At 50.4% G+C, this 15,059-nt stretch overlaps 1 long non-coding RNA gene across 1 annotated transcript; it reads right to left on the bottom strand.

The window, feature by feature from the left end:
• Positions 1–5,150: 5,150 nt before the first annotated feature.
• LOC127664723 (uncharacterized) lies at positions 5,151–7,510 on the bottom strand. Its single transcript, XR_007973235.1, has 3 exons — positions 6,543–7,510; positions 5,897–6,001; positions 5,151–5,625 (listed from the first exon to the last, which is right to left on the bottom strand). It is a non-coding gene; the product is annotated as an uncharacterized LOC127664723 (long non-coding RNA).
• Positions 7,511–15,059: the final 7,549 nt, after the last annotated feature.

A 15,059-nucleotide genomic window follows, 5' to 3' on the forward strand; every position in this document is an offset into this window, starting at 1 on the left:
TTCAAATTCCAGCGCCACAAAATACAAGTGTTATATGCGGTGCTGTAAGGGGATGTTAACGTGCCTTTAGAGTGTGTTTACATGTTGAAGGGTATGATAGGCTAGGGTGGCCTATTGTCATGAGGAGGTCTGAATTAGGAACCTACCTGGTGACCTGTTGATTTTCAGGCCCTGTGTGACTCTCCATGACGTTCAGCCAAGGGGTCCCAATAGCCTCCCATGGTACCCAGAGGAGACCAGCACATTGTACCAACAAGTCAGGAACTGATCCCAGAACTGGCGACTCAACACTTTTGTGCTTACAGACAGCCGGATGATATAACCACAGTAAGGCTTTGCCGGGTGTGCTGTCCACACAGGGATGTGTGTCCTTTGCCCTGATCGATCATCTCCTAACGTAGAGAGATAAAGGAGGTGTGCGGCAGGCAGGCAGGCAGGCGGCAGAGCTGACACTCCTTGGCATTCCCCTGCCCCATATGCTGCATATATATTCACGCTAGTGTTTACAAATGCCTCAGGAAAGTATGTGATTCAGTTCTAGTTTAAGGAACTGGGTCAGGAGGGGAAGCTGTGCTAGGTGTCTGTGTGCAGCCTTGGTGTGCAAAGAGAGCAGGGCTCTTGGAGAGACGTGTGGGCGCCAAGGGTTAGTTGGCCTCTGCTATGAAGCCCAGAGTGAGCTTCCTTACATCTCACTGATCCACCACTGGGGCAAGTGTCAAGCCTGCGAACCACACTGTGCGAGAAGGGACTCTATCTGGGTTTGACGCCCTGGGTTGTTTTCATCATGACTGATATGCCTCATATCTCCGCCCTTGTCATGCTGGATGCTGTGCCCAGCACCCCCACCCGAGATAGGATTTTATTGTGTAGCCATGGCTGGCTTTGAACTTACAGAGATCAACTCACCTCTGCTTCCCAAGTGCTGGGATTAAAGGTGTGCATCCCCATGCCCACTCTCGAGTCCGGTTCTTAATGTTCTAGTTTTGAGGATGATCACGGAGTCAGTCACTAGTTTTCTGAGGGCACCCAGGAACTCTAGGGCAAGCGTTGGCTCCACAGATAGCAAGAGCGAAGCCATAGGCCAAGCATCATCTTTTGTCAGGGGGGTCCAGTCACATTGCACCTGTCTCTCTCATTGGTTCTGTCTCACACAGTGGTGTTGATGGTCCTGTTCATGTTTCAGAGGAGACCAGCTGGGCAAGGAGGGAAATCTCCACAACCATAGCCAGTTTGGGGACATGTCTGAGCAGAGGCCCTGGCCTAGTAGTCTGGTGGTGGTGACATACACTTTTAATTCCAGCACTGGGGAGTCAGAGGCAGGCAGATCTCTGAGTTCGAGGCCAGCCTGGTCTACAGAACAAGTTCCAGGACAGCTTACATGGAGAACTCTGTCTCACAAAAGGGCCCTGTAGGGTGGATCGGGACCTTCAGAGGCTGCGGGATGGGAAGAAGTCTCTGCCTGGCAGCTGCCCAGTCACGGGAGGTGAGAATTGAAGGTAGCAGGAGAAGCAGCTTGAGACACCCGTCCACACCATCCCTTGAACAGGGAGTGGATAGTCCCAGGCAGGGCTGCTGGGCGAGGACTGTATTAGGTGGAAATGGGGGTCAGCTCTTGTGGAGGCCACCAGCCTACTGCCTCAGCATGGTCGAGGACTGAGGTGTGAAGCTCCGCCTTTGTGGCAGATGCTGGCTTCGGTCTAGCTTTGGGTGGGGGAAGGGGGCTGGGGGAGGGTTAGGTGGGAGGGTCGGGAGTGGGAGGTAGAGGACAGTCAGGCCTTAGAATTGAAAACAGACCCAGGAAGGGTCTGTTGGCCACTGTGCTCCCTGAGGTAATCCAGAGTGTGAGGAGTTTGAGCGTGAAAATTGGCATCATGGTGGGTGGGGTAGCCCAGTGATAAAGAGGAGCTGAGTTCAGGTCCTAGAACCCACATTAAAACCAAACCAAACCCCAAAACAAAACAAACAAGCAGACAAAAACCTGCATGTGGTAGCACACTTCAATCCCGGGGCTGAGGAAACTTGGCTTTTTTGGTGAGCTCTGGGCCAGTGAACAACCCTGTCCCACAAAACAATCCCGATAGTGTCTGTGGAACATTATGGTCAAGGTTGTCCTCAGGTCTCCACATGCATAGACACACCTGTACACACACATACCTGCATGGCACGTTTACAGTACCAGTTTGGGGGGCCTGGGCATAAGGCTTGCCTTGGAGAAAACGGTATTTTCTCATCAGCCACTGGCTTTCAAGGGCTGCTCTGCTCTTTCCTGTGCCGGGTGGGCCACCTGAGCAGGGGCGGGGCAGGGCTGAGCGAGAGCAGGCAGTTCTCCTGCCCAGGGCTCTGCCCACTCTTGAACCTTGCTGTCAAGATGCCTTCGAGGGCTCCAGTCTCTAAATGTTAAAGTCTATAGCGTGTGGAGCACTTCAGGGCTCTGCACATAGCAGTGGGAGTTGGTTTAGAGCAGGCACTCTGCCTACAGCCAGGTATGCCCTGCCCCATAGTTACACTCTGACAACAGCCAGCTAGGCCTGGCCCACTATAAAAGGGGATGCTTGCCCCTCCTCTCTCTCTTGCCTCTCTTGTCTCTCTCACTCTCTCAGCTTCTCTCTTGCCCTCCTGGGTTCTTCCCTTTCCTCCTCCCCTCCCCCTCTCTCCACATGGTCATGGTCAGCCTCTATGTCTCTCCTCTCTCCCTCTCTCTGCCTTTCTCTGCCTCTACTACCCTCTTAACTCCCTTCCCCATGCCCTGAATAAGCTCTGTTCTATACTGTATCATTGTGTGTGGTTGGTCCCTGGTGTGTGTGTGTGGGGGAAGGGATGCCTCTGCATGGGTCCACTGAGACACCCCCTTCCCCCACACTGCTCTAGAACATATTCTTACGCCTATTTCTCTTCTTACGATCACAACACCGGCACCTCCCACAAAAAAGCCAGCATCCCTGTGTCATCACCACAGCTGCAGACTGAAGGTCTCTGGTGATGGTGTTCATCAAGAAAGTTCTAGAGACATTTGAAAGCTGACAGCTCTACCCTGTCGGCCTTTCCAAAAGTAGTGAGTCACTTCACTTTCGGCTTCCGAGCGGGTCGAATGTATCGGTTGGGCAGTCTGCAGAAAGCCGAGTATTTGGGCAAGCGAGATAGGGGCAATGTTGGGCAGCCTCTCTCCCTCGTTGAGTAATATTTCTTTTTAAGCTATCTACTAAAAAGGCTTTTTATGAAGCCTAGAACTTGCTTATTAAGAGGGCCATCGTTTGAACACATTAAAACGTAACTACAAGATTTATGCGCCATCTTTCAAAAGATAGGCAAGGTCTGTGACATTTAACTGAACAGGAGGAAATTCAGATGGCAAGCAGCTACAGTATAGTTTGGGGGGCAGGATCACATGCAGCCTGTGCTGGCCTTGAACTTACGATGTATCAGAAGATAGCCTGAACTGCTGACCCTCTGCCTTCATCTGCCCAGAACTGCCTTTCACCATCTTCTTTGGTTTACGAGGTGCTGAGGCTCAAATCCTGGGCTGTGTATGTGTACAAGACAAGGCTAAGCCTCATCTTCAGCCTGGCTTATTTACGCTTAGCCCCACAGTGACTGTTGGACATGCTCAATACATGAAATTAATTTGCTTTTTATCTAGTCTTTGTGGAAACGTCTGGTGTGGAGATGACCTGTTAATCTGCTCTTGAGAAATGATGGATTCGGGGAGTTTATCGGGCCTACCAGTGGTGCCACTGCTCCCAAGAACAGCTGTGATGTTGTGACGACAGACTCTTTGTGCTCACATCACGCCCCCGTGACCTGCAGTTTCGGTATGTCTGTGTGAGTGTGCATCCTGTATACAAACGTGTCTCTTGAGTTTCCTGAGGGGGGTAAAAATGAACAGGTTTAAAACTATACATTGTGTTTGAAGTTCTCCAGGCATAAGAGCTGAGGTGCTAAGAAAAAGAGGCAAGCCTGGGCCCTACCTCAGCCCAAGAAGGCACTGGATCTCCTGGAACTGGAGTTACAGAGGGCTGTGAGCTGTCCTGGGAAGCCAGCGTCCTCCAGAAGAGCAGCCAGTGCTCTCAACTGCTGAGGCCTCTCTTCAGGTCTTAACACTAGTTTTAAAAAGTCAAGGAAAATTTAAAGTATTCTAAGAGAAACCGCAAGTGGGCATTTGCCAGTAGTGGACTGTTTATTGATAAAGAATCCAGTGAGCTCTTCAGGTGGAATGAAGACACTAGAGATTGATTCACATCAGCAGGAAACAAAGGAGCACCAGTTACAGTGCCAAGTGCACACAAGACAGCTCAGGCATGTTTCTGTGTGTAACGTCTCTTCCTCCGATCAGAATTAAAAGACGACGTCATAAAGCAGTTGTTACTCGGCTGTGCCGATGGCCTCGTGATGCACAAGGACTTAATCGAGTAATGGTGACATGCAGAGGGAAGAGAGGGCTGCAGAGCCGCCTACCAGTGGAACGTCTATAGATGAATGAAATTAAGTTGACCCCAATCTGAAAATAGAATTTTTAAATTGAAGTAGGGATGGTAATTTTCCAGAAAGCTCATTAAAAAATCAAATGCATATATAGTAAAAAAAAAAACCAAAACAACAACAAAGTGAACACTAAACACAGAAATGTACAGAAATGGGGAAGAGAAGGTAGAGGGGAAAGGTAATAGTGAGGTGGAGGGGGAAGGGAGGGAAGAAACAAATGAGAAAGAGGAAGAAGAGAAAGGGAGGGGAGGAGGAGGGGGAGGAGAAGACGGCAGCTGCTGCTGTGACAGATACACAATAGCAAATGGCAGAAGAGAGTCACAGTAACACGGGGGACATGGACGATCAGCCGTTAAGCTCCCACTTCATAGCCAGAATGACCTGATTGTCGCGCATCTAAAAGCCAAGTTCTAAAATACACAGAAAGGCCTCTAGCTGACAGGGAGGGTCCTAGACAACTCTTGATGATGGAGTAGTGCATCCAACCCCAGGAACTACAGGCTTCAACACCTCACTTTCAAAAGTTACCAGCACTGGGCTGCTTCATAAGATCAGGAAAAGATGAGGCGAGTCTTGAAACCGACACAACCCAGTAGGCGCCTACTGAGCTCTGTTCACCAGGACAGAACCTACATCCAACCAGAAAACAAGACTCCTTGGGAAGGACTGGAGTTCATCCAAAGTACGTTTGCCAACTTTAATGAGATGAAATTCGAAAAGTCTAAGAAAAAGGAATTTGGAAATCCACAAATATAGGATAAATGGGATCCTTAAAAAGTATGACAAACACGCTTTGAAATGGATAAAAACAAAGCCACCCCCGTTGGAGATTCCCAAGACTCCACATAGCTCTGCTCATCCTCTGGAGCTGCAGCGTGTGCTCACACTCACGGTGGACATTCATTGCAGAAGAACGTGTTGTCAAGCGCCCTGGAGAAGGCACAGGTCAAAGGTCAGGGGAGACAGGCTGCATCCAAAGGTCTTTCTGCTGGGGAGGTCACGTAGGATGTTTAGCCCTGGCAACAGTTTGTACAAAGCTTGCTGGAGCATCGCTGGCAACTTGCTGGATGTGGAGAACCTAGGAGCCTCGCTGGGAGCATCCCACAACACACAGAATCTGTGCACGGAGCACCACAGCTTGTCTTTCTAAAAAGACACAGGGCGGTATGAGATGCAGTATTTTTACAGTGAAGCATGACTCCTCCCGGGTTGTTGAATTCCTTTTCTGGTGTCTCAGTTACTTCCTGGTATGAAAGTGCAGAATGAAGCAAATGGGAACTTGAATGGCCTTCCCGCGGGGGGTGAGGCAACAAAGAAACTCGGATCCATAGGCCAAATGGAGCCCAAGGAGTATTAAAGGTAAAGATAGATGTAGTTAAGTAAGAAGAAGGGCAGGGAAGCAGAATGGTTAGCGTACCTGAGGCGCAATCTGAGTCTGTTCTCTGCACCCACATGACAGCTCACGAACACTTGTAACTCGAGTTCCAGGGGATCTGATGCCCTCTTCTGACCAATTAGGACACTGCATGAAAATGATACACATACATACACTCAGGCACACGGGCACACACATACAATGCACACTCATACATGCACACACTCACACACATATGCACACGCACACGCACACAAACACATACTTAGACATGTGCACATGCATGCACACACACTCACTCACTCACACAAACACATATATACACACACATTTGCATATACACACATACATGAACACATACATTCTCACACACATATGCACACATGTACACACACATGCACATACACGTTCACACACTCATATTCTACACACAAACATGTGTGCGAGCGTACACATGCGTGCAAACACACACATTAAATGAATGGATAGATTTTTTTTTAAGGAAGTAAAAATAAAAGGGCCTGAGAAAAGGAGAGAGGAGGAAATCAGGAATGGGAAAGCAAGAATATAGGGTAAAGGTAAGAGAGAGAGCACAAGCAACGGTCATAAAACCTAATCAAGCAATTAAAAACACGGATGTGAAGATTGAAAATGAAGCGAAAATGAAAGTGAAACAAAATAGACTTACTAATAAAAACTAACTCCTTGAGCTGGCATAGATGTAGGTCCCCATCCTCCGAGGTGTCTTTACTGCCAGTCCCTCTAATGGGAGGACAGCCTGCGTCTGCGGGCTCAGCCGCAGTAGATCCAATGGGCTGTGTGCAAGCTGCCATCCCGCTGTCTCGTCGGTGCAGATTTCTGCCCAGGAATCAGCTTGAGGAGGCTCCCAGGCTCAGAACAGGATGCCCCTTCACAGCGTCCATCCTGGGAGCTTCTGGTCCCTGCGTTGTGTGTTGTGTGGGCTCACTCCACACACACATACACACTCCACAGGCTGTAACCCAAACCCTCACACATACAGGCAATACCCTCCCAGCGAGCTATGCCTTTAGCCCTCTTTTACTTGGTAATAAACTCTCAATGACTTGCGGGCGATGGCTTCAAATTCCCTCTGTGGTCCAGGCGCAATGCTCCTGCCGTAGCCAGCCCTCCAGTAGCTGGGAATACAGGCCTGAGCACGTCGACTAGGTCTGCCCTGTCTGGCTTTTCCCACTGGAGCTACGAGTGTGTCGGCTGCATAACTGGTTCAGTGTGACCCTCCGATCAATCAGAGCCTGTTTTTCGAACCTCTTGGGTGTATGGGCTTAAATCTGGTGTTGAACTCGGGGTTCACTTGGCCACTCACTTCTCAAGCATCTCCCTCACCGCCTCCCTAGGACTGCCCTCCTCTGTGTTGGTGTGCTCAGGGAAACCCCGCGGGCCTCCTGAAGTCCTTGTTTTCCTTCCATCTTCCTTCTGTCTTTGGATTTGATAGCTTCTCCTGAAGTCCGCAGACTCACCCTTTCCTCTGCCGTCTGGAGAGCTCTGAGTGAGCTCCACACGGGGCTGTAGTTTTGATTTTAGGAACCTTCTCTGGTTCTTCCTCTTCCCTGGTTTCTCTGTGTTAATATTCCTCATTTGGTCAGACATCATTCTCACACACTTTTCTCTAGCTTTTTGCACATACTGAAAAACATTTTATAAGTGTGTGTGTGTGTGTGTGTGTGAGAGAGAGAGAGAGAGAGAGAGAGAGAGAGAGAGAGAGAGAGACTTTGCCTTTCTGGAAACAGTTCCTTTGGCCTATTGAGTTGACATTCCATGCTTAGCCCATGACAGGGCCAGTCCTGAATATGAACTGATCAGACTTTGAGCAAGGTTCCCTGTGCAGATGCGATAGCATCCAAGGGTCCTTTTTGGAAAAAGGGAGTGGGTGGGAACTAAGGGGAGAAGTGGGGAGAGAGGAAAGAAATGAAAGGGAGGGAGAAGAGGAAAGGAGGAAGGAGGGAGGGGGTATGAGGGAGGAGGGATAGGGATGTAAGGGAGGGAGAAGAGGGGGTAAAGGAAGAAAGAGGGAGGGGGATTCGAGGAAGGAGGGAGAGGAATATAAGAGAAAAGAGGGAGGGGGATGTGAGGGAGAAGAGGGGGAAAGGAGGGAGAGAACTATAAGAGAAAAGAGGGAGGGGGATGTGAGGGAGGAGGGAGAGGGATATGAGGGAGGAGGGAGAGGGATATGAGGGAGGAGGGAGGGAGATGTGAAGGAAGAGGGAGGGGGATATGAGAGAGGAGGGAGGGGGATGTGAAGGAGAAGGGAGGGGGATATCAGAGAAGAGGGAGGGGATGTGAAGGAGGAGGGAGTGGGATGTGAGGGAGGAGGGAGGAAGATATGAGGGAGGAGGGAAAGGCATGTGAGGGAGGAGGGAGTGGGATATGAGGGAGGAGGGAGGAAGATATGAGGGAGGAGGGAAAGGCATGTGAGGGAAGAGGGAGGGGATGTGAGGGAGAAGGGAGGAGGATATCAGGGAGGAGGGAGGGGGATATGAGGGAGAAGGGAAGGGGATGTGAGAAAGGAGGAAGAGGGATATAAGGGAGGAGGGAGGGGGATTTGAGGGAGGAGGGAGGGCATATTAGGGAGGAGGGAGGGGATCTCAGGGAGGAGGGAGGGGGATGTGAGGGAGGAGGGAAGGGAATTTAAGGGAGGAGGGAGGGGATATCAGGGAGGAAGGAGGGAGATTTGAGGGAAGAGGGGGGATGTGAAGGAGGAGGGAGGGGCTGTGAGGGAGCAGAGGGGAAGGGAGGAGGATGTGAGGTAGAGAGGAAAAGGGACAGAGAGGCAGAAGAAAGGAAGGGTACAAAGAGAAAGATGTAGAAAGGAGGAAGTAGGGAGGAGGTGAAAGGAAGGAGAGGTTTGCTTTCATGGTCCCTTCTTTCAGTAGAGGCTCTGAACACCGCCCTCTCTTGTCCTCCTGTCCTCCGTCCTCCCCTCCTCCCCCCCACCCCACCCCCGCCCGCCCCCCTGCCCGCTCACACACACTGTACATTGTCGGTGCTAATTACTGGTCCACTCCAATGGAGCGGGAGACTGTGTTGATGTTACACTAACAGTTTATGCTCGACAAGCTCTCTCTGCATGTAATAATTACAGCATATTTGTCTTCGGTATTTCGCAAGCATTCTTTCTGGATAATACTGGCAGGATTAAGTAACAGCTTCTCGCCAGCGCGGTTGCTCAACGGAGTTAAAGACGGATGCAGCGCTGTGACGCGCAGCCTGGCTCCCCCCCACCTCTGACCTTTTGCTTTTCTTACGTATAAAATAATCTATTGTAAGCCTGTGCTATTGTCCCCATCCCAGATGCCAGGAAGCACTTCAGCAAAACATTTTGCTTTGGTGCCAAAGGGCAGCCTTTATGGTGGTGAGGAGTAAGGCTGACAGGCAAGTCACCAGGCAGCCAGCAACCAACCAGGGACTTCAAAGTCTTCCTTTGGGAACTGTGGGGTGGCAGACATTTCTGCTTCTCTGTATCCAACTTCATTATTGGCTACATGTGCATGGGGGGGGTGCAGGCATGGTTGTGACTCTATCTTGGAAAAGGTCAGCGGGAGACACACTAGCTACATTGTGCACCCTCCTCCCCTCCAATCCCAGACGCGTGCTCGGGAGCCTATTACGCAACACTGCCCACAGCCTCAAGGCCATTTTGCACAAGTTTCTCCTTCCCCAAGTTTACAGCCTCCTGAGATCATTAACTCGTGACATAATTCTCGCCCACAAACACAGGCCGCTCAAACAGAGCAGAAATTCCAAAATAAAGTGCTTCAGAAATAGCTAAGCATTTTTTGGACCTTTTTTTTTTTTTACCCTGCCTGCGCGATTCACGACTGTTTTTAAAAGCCACTGAGTGAAACAGAGAAGCCGTACTCAGGGGTTTCTTTTTTTAAGCGTGGGAGTTCGGTGTGAGAGGGTTCCTGTGGGAACTCTCTTCTGCAGTGTTTTGGTTTTACCTGTGTTCGAGCTGTGGAAAGCCAGGTCTACCTCTCTCGCCTTCCGATAAGCTAACGACTGATGCGCAGTGGCTTTGATGGACATTTTCAGAGCCACGAGGCGAGGCCTGACATGTTTCCACATACGATGGAAAGTTACTGTGGTGAGTCCACGAGCCCAGAAATGTAAAGTAAATGCCTCGCCATGGCAGGTCTTTAATGTTATCAAGGGAGTTTGGCCCAGCTCGCTGATGTGTCAGGATTCCTTGTTGTGAATGGCACAAGTTCAAACAAACATGGCCGGGATCAAAGAAAATGTCACTTGGCCTGCAACCCTCAACAGGAAAGGGCAGGACTGTGGGGACAGTAGACTCACAGGGCTGGAGGGACACCCTGTGTTTCCTGTCCTGCCTAGCGGCAAGGGTATAGCTCCGCTCTCTGGCCCGGTTTTACAGCTTCCAGCCCATGGGGGATTGGAACTCAGGTCTCCAGGCATGCAGACAGTTTATCAACTGGGCAGTCTCCCCGGTCCTGACGCCTACCCAGTTTTGCCTGTGCAGTTCTAAGGGTGGCCTTGGCTGACAGCAGAGTCCGGATGCCTCAGTAGCCTCCACCACAGGGAAATGGGAAGGAGGGGGCCTGGGAGTGTGAAGGCTTTTGGTCCAGCGAGAACCCAGATTAGTTAGATGTTCTAGCCACTGTTGGGGAAATGGGCCAGCCATGGGGACAGGACCCAGTAGATCCTTGAGACAGATGTTGGGATGGGGACATGCGCAGATGTGGTTTAGATTGGCTGGGGAGAAGGAGTACTTAGACCCAGCACCTGCTTTCCCACCCCCACCCCCACTCAGCTACTAAAGAGGAATGTCCCTGCCCTTCCTCAGCCTCCTCATCAGATATAGTGGTATGATGACCTCGCTGGATACCTGAAAAGGACATGGACCAGGGGTGACATGATGTCATGGCTTAGACCCTAGTTAGACCCCTGCCCTAGGTCAGGAGGACAGTGTGCGGGACATTTGCTGCCTTTAGCTGTGGTTGTCAGCAGCCCAGTGGAATCTGGCTGGGTCCATGTAGGTTCCTGGATCTCTGAGTGATGCGTGCCCATTTCTTTCTTCACATTGTGTTCAGATCTTCTACCAGGCAGCTTTTGAACCCCAGGAAAGCCCTTGATTTGTCTGGTATCATTCCTGTCATTACCAACAGACTAAGTCTTCGATATACACACTTGCTGTCTCCAGGTGTTTCAAGAGTGTTGTAAAGTTCTGATTCACCCAGCTGCAGCCCATCTTGTGTGTTCTCTCTGATGTCAATGTTACTTATTATGAGCCCTTTGGGGGGGGGGAGGAGATCCAGGAGAGAAGTTCTGAGACTTTCAGAGCAAGATGATCTGACCCAGCAAGTGAACTTCTGCTAATACCGTGGCCTGTTTCCTAAATAAACCTCTGAGGAAGAGAATTCAAGGCTCCCTTTCTTCTGAACAGTTTGCATACCCTAAAGCTCTGCGATGTAGGAAGTGCCCACCGCCCCTTTCCAGAGCCCCTGTCTTCAGTGCTTTCCCTCCAAGAACAGGCTTTGTGCTAATCTGATTGGTTCTTTGACTTGCTCCCTGGCCAAGGTTGGGTGGGGTTTGCAGGTGGAGAAGTGGCTCTGTCATCTCGAAGGTCCTGGCTGCTTCCTGCCTCCTCCAGAGTGCTGCACACCTATCTCGGCTTCACAGAAAGCGAATCCTGAGGCTTCCTACATGCCTGGGCCCACCTTTTACATACTAACCCCACAGACAGCCAGTACTGTGGTTACACACTGACTCTTGAACCACCATTTAGAGGGCTGCCTTCCGACTCCCTGTAGCCAAAATGTTTGGCTAGAGAGTGAGGACAGCAAATCCCCTGAGCTGCGGCTGCCTATGTGCACCCATGGTGGCTGAGGCCACTTATGCTCTGAAATTTGTCTCCAAGAACGCAAGTCCACAAGAAGTCATGTGCCGTGGGCTGTGCTCTTGGCAAAGACAAGTTCCACAGAGGACCACAAAGCCCTCGGGCTGTCACTGAGAATGACTCTTGTCCTGGCTTCCCCAAGCAGGGTGCAGGGTGCATTGTGTGTGTGTGGGTGTGCGTGCCTGTGTGTGTGATACGATGGGTATGTGCATGCTCATGCGTGTGTGCATGTGAGTGGTGTGTATATGTGATGTGGTGTGTGTTTGGAGTGGTGTGTTATGTGATGTGTACATGTGATATCATGGGTGTGTGCATGCTCATGTATGTGTGCATGCAACTGCTGTGTATATGTGATGTGTTGTGTGTTTTGGGTGGGATGTGCGTGGGATGTGTACATGTTTGCATATGTGTGTTTGGAATGTGTAGAATGTATAGCACATGTGGGCCCATACATGTGGGAATCATGTATTGAGAATGTATATGATTTCCTTTCACAACTGTTTTTGGAAAACAGGGCAAACCAGCGTGGTGTTCCTTGCTCAAGGGATCTTGCGATCTCATGACACACAGGAGGGGGTTCTGCTGAGATGGCACGGAGTCCACTGACTGTGTGGTGGTGGCAAACTCCAGGGTTTCGAGACACCAGTATGGTGTCCTTGCTGTCTAAGGAGCCACTCCGCAGGGGTGAGTTTATTACCTGGGCTATAAAATCTTAAAAGCCCATCATCAGCAATTTAGTATACAATCTTGTGTGTATCAGCCTTCTAACCTAGAGGCGAAACACGCCAGGTATCACAGATGCAGGTTATTCAAGAGGTGGGCAGAGGTAAGCTTAGTGGAGGCTAAAACTGACCTGCACCTATGGCCATGTGGGCAGGCCTGCCAGGCACCAAGATCTCTTACCCACATGCTACCTGCCCCCAGCCTGAAGAGCCCCACCTCTGGGGAGGGGGAAGGGACAGTCTGATTCTTCTAATGTTACTCATATGTCAGATTGCTGCCCTCCTGCTGTGTTTCAGGCCCTGCTGCCTTTCCAAAGAAGAGTATGAGTCACCACAGAGGCCAGAGAGGGAGGGAGGGGCCCCGGTCACCGGAAAAATAGAGTGGAGCAAGGGCCTTTTTATAGCTTTCTGGGTAAGCTCTCCTTTCCATAGGTTAATTTTTATCTGAACAACCCAGATAAGGTTGGATGGCCTTTTTACAAGAAAACTATTTAAATACAAGGGATTGTTTGGACAGCTTTTTAAAAGGCCAAGGGCATTTGCTTGCGTGCGTGTGTGTGTGTGTGTGTGTGTGTGTGTGTGTGTGTGTGTGTGTGTGTGTTTTGGTTTATAAATAGAATACATTGATAGTTAATGCGATTTTCAATGCTGTGTTTTAATGTATTCCTTTGGCACTAATTTTGGAGCCCCCAAACATAAAATTGCTCTTGTCCCAAGGGACTGAAGCCTTGTGAAGGTCAAGGATGTTAGCCCAGACCCTTTGAGACCCTGCCCTGTGTTCCAAACAGATGGTGATTTTTCAAATCAAATGCTATTCTGGTGTACTGACTTAGGAAAATTATCTTAAAATAGACTTGAATGAGCAGAGCCTGCACAAATAGGCTGTCAGCTTCTTTTTTACTCCTGGAAGGGGGGGGGGGCGGGGAACAAAGCTGTCAGCGATTTCCACACGTTGAGGAATCTGTGTACTTTCTTATTTTAGAGAAAGCTTTTTTTAGTGGGACTGTAATTGAGTCCCCTTACGTCGTCGGGTGTCAACAAATTACCATCTGTTCTAGAGACACTCCGTTGTGAAGCCCTGCCTTGCCAGATACCAAGGAGCAACTGCTTGCCACCGTGAGTGATCAGGCTCAGCATCTGGACCAGGGGACCGTGGGCAAGGATCCAGGCTCCCGGACTCAGCTGCTCTGTGAGTTCTGGGGCCTGAACTCTGCTAGCCCAGGATAGCCCAACCTTAGGGGTTTTTGGCAAGGAGAGGTTGACAGAGCGTGGGTCATCTTCACAGAGCATCCTGTTGAGAAAAAAAGATAGATTTGGAGAGGTGGGGGGGGCACTGAGGCGAGTGAGTTCAATACTTTGAGTAGCCACAGGACAGGCAGCGTGCTGGACTCGGGGGAAGCTTAAAGTGCTCAACTTTCTCTGTAAGGTGGTACCTGCCCTTCAGGTTCCAGGAACCAATCAGTCTTGGGTTGAAAACAGTTCCACCTGTAGTAACCCCGTAGACTTGGCCCATCATGTCTTCCTTAGATAGAGTAGAACATGACTTAGCTCAGCATTCATACCCTCTGAAGTATTACAGAGCAGCCGGATATGAGTTACGGCCTCCAGGAGGCTCTGCATAGACTGCACTTGCAAGGGGGTCCCACCTAAGGATTTCGATACCTACCAGTTCCCCAGCAACACCAAGAGATATCTGAACTTGCTGCAGGCTTTGCAACAGGCAGGATGATGTGTGAACAGTGTTCTCTGTGACGTGACCTCAGCATGTTGAAGGGTCTCTAACAGGCAAGGAGAAGCTGAGCTGTGACCTCTTCTTGGAGACAGGCTTTCGAATATGGGACTAAGGGATGGAGCTCCCTGCCTGGGGACTGGGTACACATAGTGCCCAGACTTGGTCCCCTTTGAAGGCTAAACTGTGAACATCCTAAGCTCCCCTGACTCCCAGGTAGCTCTGTGCCCTCAAGTGAAAGTCCTGTGGCACGCACCTGAACCCAGAGAATGCACTGGACTCTCTTTGTGTGTGGAGCAGGCCCCAGAAGCTCCTGCCAGTGACTTCTCCAAAGCAGACTGCTCTCCTAGAGTATGCCAGATTCTGTTCCCATGTGACTTTGATTTTTTCACTGTTCTAACCCCTGCCATGCCCCTATGTTCTGTCAAAATAAAGGAAATGGCTGTATATGCCCCCCCTCCCCCCAGGCACACACTCCTGGCCTGGGCAGAACGATACAAAGGCAACAGAGAGGCCAGTGACTGGATGGGTCTCTGAAGGGCCAGTGTCTCAGAGGAGTCCCTCAGTCTGAACTTCTCTCAGCGAGCGGTGGCACTAGCAGAACCCCAATGCCACTGGGGGCTGCACCTTGCAGGTGCCCTCAGTGACCGTCAAGCCTTGGTGGAACTTGTGGTAGACGTTGCTCTTCACTTCCAGGAAACTGTCCAGCTCTCTGGAGGTCTCCTGATAGCGGCTGGATCACTTGACCTGAGGCTGTTTGTGAACTGCGCTAAGGTTCGGTCCCCACAAGCTGAGTGGGGACCGAACCCATAGGCTGCTTCCAGACTCACACCTCTTCTGGTACAAAGCTTGGAAACT

Source organism: Apodemus sylvaticus, chromosome 14, assembly GCF_947179515.1.
Source record: "Apodemus sylvaticus chromosome 14, mApoSyl1.1, whole genome shotgun sequence".
Lineage (NCBI taxonomy): Eukaryota > Metazoa > Chordata > Mammalia > Rodentia > Muridae > Apodemus > Apodemus sylvaticus.